Source organism: Elaeis guineensis, chromosome 4 (assembly GCF_000442705.2).
Source record: "Elaeis guineensis isolate ETL-2024a chromosome 4, EG11, whole genome shotgun sequence".
Classification (NCBI taxonomy): domain Eukaryota; kingdom Viridiplantae; phylum Streptophyta; class Magnoliopsida; order Arecales; family Arecaceae; genus Elaeis; species Elaeis guineensis.
Genome location: NC_025996.2, coordinates 29,351,577 through 29,361,931, shown reverse-complemented (window position 1 = coordinate 29,361,931; position 10,355 = coordinate 29,351,577).

Genomic DNA, 10,355 nt, shown 5'->3' with positions numbered 1-10,355 from the left:
TTTTGGAAATAGAAGGGAAACAATATCCACTTGCTGAGAACCAAAGGAAGAAGAAGAAAAAAAGAAAGAAGGAAAAGAAAAAGGGAAAGTAGAAAAGAAGAAAAAGAAAATAGAAAAAAAAAAGATGAAAATTTCTCTCTCCTCCTCTCATCTTTCTTTCTCTTCCCACTTTCTCTCTAGAAAATTCCACTTTCTTTCTACAAGTTTCTCTTTTTAGATTGTATCTCTCTTCTAAAGTTTTTTAGATCCTAGAAAGGTTTTTTAATAACCTTAATAGATCATGGTGAAGAGATCTTGATCAATGACCGTCAGAAAGCCTATCGGCCTCCATCCTCATCGGATTGAGCATCATTAAATTTTACCATTGATTGCATCCTGACATCCTAACATGATCCTAAAATTGTGATTGATCAATTAGATACCTTAGATTGAACTAATTGGGATATCAGTTGTTATCGCTCGATTATTCTTGTAAAGATTTCAAAATTTGTGATTTTTATTCTTAAAATAATCATGGTTAGATTTTGATAAAAATATGATTTTGAAATTAGATTTTGAAAAAAAATTTCAAAACTAGTTAGATTTGTCGACTGTTATTCATGCGAGATGGCTCCATATTCAATAAAAAGGATTACTCAAGATGTCACTAGAGAGACATCAAACCAATAGGATAGCGATACTTTTCAATAAGTATGTGACATCTCTTAGTAGAAAAAAGTCATTGATTCTAACAGGAGCATGTAGATGGAGCAATAAGAATCAAGCATGGCCTAAATAATACAAACATTAGTTGGCTTGTGCAGCAGCAATTATAATTACAGTAAGGTAGCATTTAGTGATCTAAATGAGATTATTGGTGATCCGATTCCTGTGATGATATGATCATCATAATCTAAAACTATGCGTTTAGTAGGCTATAGTCTAGTAATTAAAGATCTTCGAATATCTAAAGTAATCTGTAATTGATATTTTATAAAAATTCAAGATCATTGATTATATAATATCAAAACTACCCATAATATATTCTATAAAATTATATTTATTAATCATATATAATATATTATAAATAAAATATTATTCTATTTATTAATATATTAATAATTAATAGATTCTATAATAATATATTTATTAGTCCTATAAATTATTAATCCTATAAAAATATATTAATTATTATTATAGAATTAATATTAATATTTATATTTATAATATCTTATTTATTAATATGAATATTTATTTTGATTAAAAAATAAGATAAATTAAAATAATATATTAAATATTTTGTTATATAAATATAAAGTATAATAAGATATTTTTACTTGAATTTCAAATTATCATTGAATGATAAGCTGACAATAATATATAATCATATAACATGTATGATAAATATAATATATAATATCAAATATAACATAATATTATATATATAATATTGATATAATATATTAATGGTATATCGATATATCAATTTTTTTACTAAACTAAGGGATATTTTTATCACTATATTTCAGTCCAAGATCACTTCTTAGGGGTAATCTTGGATTTTCAATCTCGAGGATGGATATCTCATTACTAATTTGGGGGATGATTTGAGGAGTGAGGATGATTTAAAATTACTACAACAAAGGATTATCATGGTGTAGCCAAACATAATGATCTCATCACCTTCATCCATATTATCTTTGATTTTGAGTGAATCACCTCATACCAAATGCCTCTTAAGTGAAATAATAAATACCACTACTACAAAGACATAGAGAACAATAGAAGCAATAAAGTAATATTATAGAATTTAAAAAGTTACATCCACCAGCTTTTAAGAGAACTACAGAATATGTTGAAGCTGAGAGTTGGTTTATGAAAATAGAAAAAGCATTTACTATTAAGAGATGCCATGATGGTGAAAAGATCTTGTATACATCATATGTATTGCAAGGTGAGGCATTCAGTTGGTGGTGGAGTTTGGAATACAATATAAACAAAATGGAGAGCAATTGATCTGGGAGAGATTCTGAAAAGCATTTTATGATCAATATTTTTCTCAGATGTAAGGATTCAAAAAGAGCATAAATTTATTTATCTAAAATAAAGAAATATGACAGTTATGAAATGTGAAGCTAAATTTATAAAGTTTGTCATATTTATTTTGAGGTTGGTCAAGGATGAACGTGATCGAGTGCATTAATTTAAGATGGAACTGAAGATAGAGTTAGAAAGAAAGTAGTGCGATATGAATTAATTATTTATACTGATATTGTAAATAAAATATTGATAATTGAAAGGAAGTCAAGGAGGAACATGTAAAGAGGGAAAGAAATCAAAACTAGAGAAATAGGTCAAATAAATCCCCAGAGCAAAATAGTAAAAATACTAAGAGTTCCAATAAGATATCAGTAAATAACAATTCTGGATTGACTAATTGCATCAAGTGTTCCAAATATGGCAAAGCTCATGACGAAAAAGATTGTCATTGAAATATTGATGCATCTTTGGTTGATATCAGAAGGACTATAAAATAGTTGAATATCCATAAAGAATAGAGAGTCAACTTGCCCCAATAACTAAATAGAACAAGGATTGAGGCTTGAAATCATAGGCTCAATGAAGGGTCTATGCTCTTCCATAGCAAGATATACAAGTTTTCGATGCAGTGGTGATAAGTTTTAAGAAAGATTCTCAACATTAATTTGATTGGTTGGTTAGTTTTGCTTGCAAGACAGTAATGCTTCACTTTTTAAAGATTTATCAGTAAATTATAAATTTTTTTATATTAAATTATTCATGATTTATGAATTTGATGCATGATATATTGAATTGTGAATATGCCATTTTTTCGAAATGTTAAATGATTTATTATTGAATCTATTTAATTTGATATAGATTGTCCAATTAATTTCGATGTCGTATGATTTATAAACCTTTCAATCTGAAGTATGAAATATATTTTTGAGAAAGATGTTTTGATTTGAATTAGATTTTGACTCGTAGCTAGGTAGTCTTTGATGTCCTGCCAGTGAAGATTATGTGCTAGTATTTCAATATCCTACCAATATAGGTTGGGCACTAGTATTTCGATACCTTACCATAGTACTTATGCTCTGATACTTTGATACCTTATCAGTGGAGTTGTGCATTAGTATTCAACATCCTATCACCATGGGTTATGCATTGGTATTTCGATATACTATTAGTAGGGTTTGTGGTAGGTACTTTGATATCCTATAATTGGAGGTTATACAATAGCATTTTGATTGAGTTCATAACTATGACAATGAATGTGATATTTTGAAAAAAAATTAATTTATGAACGAAATTTTTTTTTGAAAGGACTAGATTTATATGGATCTTATTTTGATTAATGCTATGTATTTGAATTAATACATCTTATATGATTATTTTGAGTATATTATTATTACTGAATTTATTTAGCCAAAATATTCACTGCTTGCTGGACTGTTTAGCTTATCATTTTATATTTTATTATTCTTTTATAGATTTGGAGGATTAGCTTGACTCAGAAATTCATTATGGAAAAGCGAATTAGAAACAAACTTTGATATTTTTATTTTAAATTAGGATTTGAACTTGATGCAAAACTATGGAATATTACCTTATAAAATATTTGATTTAGTTATTAGGTTATTTATTATTTATTTTAGTGTTGTTTTATGATATTGTAAAGAGATATCTTATACAAGATTTTACGTCTAAGTAGGATAGGAGGCGTCCCAGTCGTCCCATTCCATTTTTATGAAAAAATAGGACCAGGATGGGCCTGGGATACTGAAATCCATCCATGCAAGAAGAAGAAGAAACAAGGAAGAAGGAAAGGAAGATAAAGAAAAGAAACAATGAAAGGAAAAAAAGAAGAAAAATAAAAAAGAGATAGAAAATGAGAAGAAAAAGAAAGAAATAGGAAAGGAAAAAAAAAAAGATAGCAGAGGAAAAGAAAATAAAGAAGGAAAAAAAATTTAAAAAAAAAGAAATAAAAGAAGAAAGGAAGAAAGATAGAAGATATCCATCAGAATACATGATCGAGATTACTGTCAGGATGGAACAGAATAATAGGATATCTATTGGAATGCATGACCTAGATTACTGTTAGGACGGAATAGAATAATAGGGCATTCAGTTTCATAAAAAAATTGAGAGATCTTTATCCCACAAAATTTAAAATTTTGGCTTTATATGCTTATAAAGAAAGCCTTTCATAAGTATGTGACGGTTATTTTGACCTCTAGCCGTGATTTCGGATTAGGAGACCTAACATGTATACTATTAGATTTTTTCTTTTTTGTAGAAACTATTAGGTTTATATTCAAGGATATTACAGAAGATCTTGCATTCAAAATGATGGATTTATTCTTCCCGACTTTGAAGCGTTTTAGTGAAAAATTTTATCTGGCCCATTATTTTGTAGTGAGACTTAGAGATCGAGGGGCCATGGCTCTTGCCTCGAGTCACATCAGAAATAGGCCACTGTAGCATTATGTATCAGTATGTATCAAGCTTTGGCCTGGCACTCACTAAGATATGCTGTACCATACTTTCACGCAAAGATTGAATTTTAATTACTGTATAGAGACAGTTTAAATAAATAGTTATAGTTTTGATTAATTTAAAGAAATTTAGGATCATAAACTCATCTTATAAATATCCAGTAGTTGTAGTCTAAGCAGTGCATTTTTTCTAGTTTCAAATAATTGATCATGTATTCTACCAAATAATAATAATAATAATAATAATAATTAGTCATGTAAACTTGCTGTACACGACTTTATTACATATTCATGACATCGACAGTCTCAAAATTCATGATTAAAACAAGAGAGGGACATCTAAGTATGTCTGCACAGGAAAAATCTCTTTTAGTGGTTTCAACTTTCCTTAGTGGCGTCAGCTCTGATATGGGAAAGCCGCGTTAAGGGTTTGAGGCGTACCTCCTTTTTCTTTTTTCTTTGTGTGTGTGCGTGTCTGTGTGTGTGTTTGTCAAATTTGTCCTTGGTGAAAATATAAGCAAGAGAGGGAAATCTAAGTATGTCTGCACAGGAAAAATCTCTTTTAGTGGTTTCAACTTTCCTTAGTGGCGTCAGCTCTGATATGTGAAAGCCGCGTTAAGGGTTTGAGGCGTACCTCCTTTTTCTTTTTTCTTTTTTCTTTGTGTGTGTGTGTGTTTGTCAAATTTGTCCTTGGTGAAAATATAAGCAATCCCGTTACTAAATTTACATTATAAAGATTATAAACTACATGCTTTCGTTGCTGGATAAGGTTATACGAATTTCATTCAAATTTAAATATAGTCTCTCTCTCCATATCATCATCATTTTTTTTATATCACTTGATTTGTTTTATTCTGTATTTTAACTAGTAAAACCAAAATCAATTCAAATTGTTAATAACTAGCACAATTTTTTCCCTCAAAAAATGCATTTGCAAAGGTCCATCTACTAACATATTTTTGTATTATTTTTGTTTCTAATCTTTGATTCAATGTAAAATGGTAGTCTTCTTGTCGTCATCTGATCCAATTCTTTTTTTTTTTTTAAATTAAAGAGAGAGTCGCATCTGCACTATAAGAGATATTTGAATTCTTTAATATATATATATATATATATAATATATATATATATATATATATATATATATATATATATATATATATATATATATAGTTGGGGAAGAATTATGTATCATTTCAATTAAAAAAAAGTTGTATGAAATGGTCAGAGATATCGAATACAAGTTGTTGGAGTAAATTTCGTATAGACCGATGATACGAAGAAGCCCAAATCTAGGATATTCAAATCTGGCAAGCCCGCCGGTTAAGCCCTCATCGACCCCTAGTGGATCGTAATCACTGTCACTCTATCATCGATCGAACCTCGATATCCGTTCTATTGTCCTTTCGCATCTTGAGCAAATAAAAGCCCGTCGACTATCACTTGGTAACTCTCACTCATGGCTGTCGATATCTCCTCAGCAGTCGACTCCTGTAGGTTAAGCTAATGAATCGACATCATGTCCGAATACCAACTCGGTCCGATCGGAAGATGGTAACTACTCATATGACAGTAGCATGGGGCATTCGATTTATAATTTAACCGACCAATCTCGGCTCATTGGTATTAGTTGGCACGTCAATTCAAAATTCAACGTCAGTCAGACGACAACTGTCGCAAAACTGATAAGGCATTCATAACCATCATATCTCGAGAATCTCGAGCGATAGTTCTGCCACTAAGCGCGAATTGTGCTCCAGTCGACGGGGATCGTGCCAACTAAAGCAACGGCCTCCGTCCAAAAAAGGAGGCCCAAAGAGAATCTTAAAAAAGGTACACCGTTACGCTGCTTCTCACGCTCTTCTATCTGTTGAACGAAAATTCTGACTTGAGTATCGAAAGATCTCTGCCAGAGTAACCTCCAATCAGGACTTTTTGCATGTCACATCCTAGGAAAATCCACCTCGCCATTCACTCCAGCATCCTAGCATCTTGTGGAATCTCGCACCAATAGATTGGTGCTAGAGGAAGGGCTCTGAACTCATTCAAAAGAGGATTGATCGAGAGCAACGACAACCATACCACCTAAGAGAGTTTCATCCCACCATGCCAGTGCCACCACCTCTCCACCGACGGAGAGCTAGACTAATAATCGAATACAGCCGTCAGTAACAAAAACTCCCCCACCTTCTCAGCAGACATTGGTCATGGCGGATCAATTCAATCTGCTCTTCCAGCAAGTCCAGAATCTAATGACTGTTGTCCAGATGATTCACACAGTCTCTGTACCTCCATCGGTGGTATAGTCTCTGATTAGACTGTCCCTGTGCCTCCCTCGGTGGCGCCACCATCAAATTCTGCTTCGCAGCTACTACCATCAGAACAACCGCGGGCCCCTCCGCAAAGCCCAGAGAGACAAACCCACTAGAGTCGTCCCAAAACTTCCGAACCAAGAAGGCAACGATCTCTAAGTCTCCGATCAGGGCATGATTCAACCCCTGATCGCGATCTCCTCAGCACTTCGAGGCCTATACCGTCTGAGACCCCGCACTTGAGCAATGGTTCTGAAAAATTGATCAGCAAATCACTGCAATCCGCAATACTCCCTCAACACCTTACAGTGGGTTCAATAACAGCCCACTTTTTGATTCGAGGATCATGCAAGAGCCACTTTCTCGGTACTTCAAGACTCCGCAGTTCAAAAGTTACGATGGGACTACTGATCCCATCGACCACCTTGAGACTTTCAAGATGGCAATGCTCCTCCATGGAGCCACCGATGTTATCCTTTACCGAGCCTTCCCCTCAACTCTAAAGAAAGCGTCCTGACATTAGTATTTCAGTCTGAAGCTGGTCTCGATCTATTCCTTCGAGCAACTGAGCCGGTCTTTCATCAGCCATTTTGTCAGCAGTCGACGCCAGCAAAAGCGATCCAACTACTTCTACTCTGTAAAGCAGAAGGAGAGTGAGTCGATCCGAGCTCCCAACTCTTAAAAATGAATGATTCACCTTCTTTCACGATATCAATCATTAAATTATATAATAGTTGCTTTGTGGTCTGTGCAGACAGATGGAAGAAAAATGTTAGAATGCTTTGAGATCTATCGTATACAAAGATCAAGCATTTCTTCGTGGAGAAGATCCTGAGCTTCCAACTCTTAAAAACTTCACCAATTTGATGAGTTAACTCCACAATTTTTAGGAACTGAATGTTGCATGTGACCCGGTGATAGCCAAGTGATTCAGGTGGGAGTCACTGTCCAACAAATCTTAACTCGCTCAACCAACCAAAATGTTAGAACCCTCTGAATGTGATCGATTGCTTATAGACACATCAGCACCTGGGGTCCACCATCAGCAAACTTCTCAACGACTTGGTTCCATTTTAACCACCAAAATTGCTGGTCTCCACGAAGTGGGTCTACCATTTGAAACTCAACTCCCACAGCCCCATCCACGCGCTGCAAGTGGGAACATCTCACCTAAAGCGGTCTCCACTAATACTGTACCCAATCGCTTTCGAGAAAAGCGGGGAGAGTGGAACAGCATCAAACAGTGGGAGTCGATGTTGGTCCCCATCCCCAGCCAATTGGAACGTCCCACGTGTGAAACTAGCCGCCATCTGATTAAAGCCTTGGTGGACCCTGGGGTCGTCGGCAGCGTTACCGCCCACAAGCAAGAGGTGGACTGGTCCTCTCGCTCTTCTATTAACGGAGAAGTTTGTACCCCGGGCTGGGTGCGGTATTTGGACTTAAGCCGCCCATGGGATTATTACGGTCCCCTTGATACCGGACTCTGCGGGGACCACCTAATGGACGCTTGCGATCACTTGCTTTATGTCATTTCGGTTGGTGTACTAGCCATCGTAGACTTTTAGGGATCACAGAGAGAGGAGGATCCATCAATAGCGGACATGAAGGAGCCAGCCAACTTGGTGTGCACTTGCTGTTGGGTGTATGGAGTAACGAAGGCTGCAGTTGCTGACCAAAAGTGTGTGAATTTTGCTTATGTTTTTCCTTTTCTTTGACGTTTAGACAATTTTGGAGTCCTCGAAGTCCAGTTTTACCTAAGAATTTATAGATAGGCTATATTGAGCACTCCAAGTTCACAAATCCATAGAATCTCCGGTGTTCCATTAAGGTATACAGGGAGTATCTTTTTATTTTATTTTTTTTAATATTTTTTTATTAAAAAAATATAAATAAAATATTTTTATTATTATATTTTTTAAATTATAAAAAATCTTCTCAATTTTATTTAATTTTATTTACATTCGTATATTTTAAAAAATATCAAATTGATCATTCTAATTATCGATATATTTCGATGTACTCCATCCATTCATTTTTCAACAAACATTGTCATATTTCTTTCTTAATGGATGAAAATACTACTTATTATGAATAGACTCGGAAAAAGAAGAGGATGAGAAGGAAAGTGGATGAAGGAGAAAGAGAGAAGGATGATAGAGATAGCTTATGGGCAATTTGGAGGAGGATGATTAGGCAAAATGGATAGGTAGGAAGAAAAAGATGTGGAAAGAGCCACTATGAAATAGGAGAAATGATAAAGGAGGAAGAGAGAAGGAATATTTTTTTTTTCAATAAGAAGGGCCAGTGTAATGGGAGGACATCTAAAGAGATAGGGCTCATGGTTTGGCTTAAAAAATATGATGAGGAGAAAAACGATAAGGAGGAAGGAGAGGAGGGGAGAGAGGCCATCAAAAGGAATAGGATGGAGGAGGAAGATAAGGAGGAGAAGAGGATGGAAAAGAAGAAGTTGGAGAAGACAAGAAGGAATGGAGGTGGAAAAGCCACTGTGGAAAGGGAGGGAATGATTTATGAGCAGCTTGGAGAAGGAGAATGAGGAGGAGAAGTAGATGAAAAAAAGGAGAGAAAATAGAAGAATACGTGGAGAAAGGAGAGGAGATGGAGGAATGAGGAGGGAGAAAGAGGAGGAAAGGGAAGAGATGGAGGAGGAAAAATAGATGAGAAGGAAGGGAGGAAGGAAGAAAGAGAAAAAAGATGAGGAAGGAGGAGGGAGAAAGAGGATGTTGGATGTAATCAATCGAAGAAAAGGAGGAGGAAGAGAGAGGAGATGAAGATAAACATATTTTTGTTATTTTATAATTTTTATTAACGAAGATAGACGGTTAAATCATATTAGAATATATCGATAATTAGAAAGACTGATTTAATATTTTTTAAAATATAAGAGATGTAAGTAAAATTAAATTAAAATTGAGAAATATTCTATAATTTTATTTTGAAATGTATAAAGTTAAAAAATTCAATATGCCTTCTAATAGAAAATGGAGGCAGAATAATGTACCATGATAATAGCACCGTGTGTGATGCCACAAACACCGTTAAAGGCCTAGTTTGGAAAGAGGGCAAGGGTTGGGATGGGACAGTTATGCTGCCTTAATTATAGCAGGAATAAATAGCAAATAGGCCGTTTAATTTGTGGGGTGGAATCACTGATCCCCTAAAATTCAGTCAAAGTTGGGATAACCGGGGAACGGTGGTTCCTGGATACCACTGTACCATGCCATCTCTGTTTCTTATTCCACGACTTTTATGAAAATGACTGAAATGGCCCTTTCGTTAGTAAAAGATAAGTAGGTAACTAAAGGACGAGTGCATATTAATCTTTTAGCCCAGATAATAGTCATTATGATTTTACTTGTGCTATGGTACAGGAAAACCTTGAGATGGAAATAAAGGTTTTTTTTTTTTTTTTGGTAAACAGATGGAAATAAAGGTTAGTTATCCAAACAAATATGAAAACTCTTATTCCCACTTTATGCTGGAACTGTTGTAGTCGTTGAGGTAACAGCCACTTATCCTCAATTTGCTC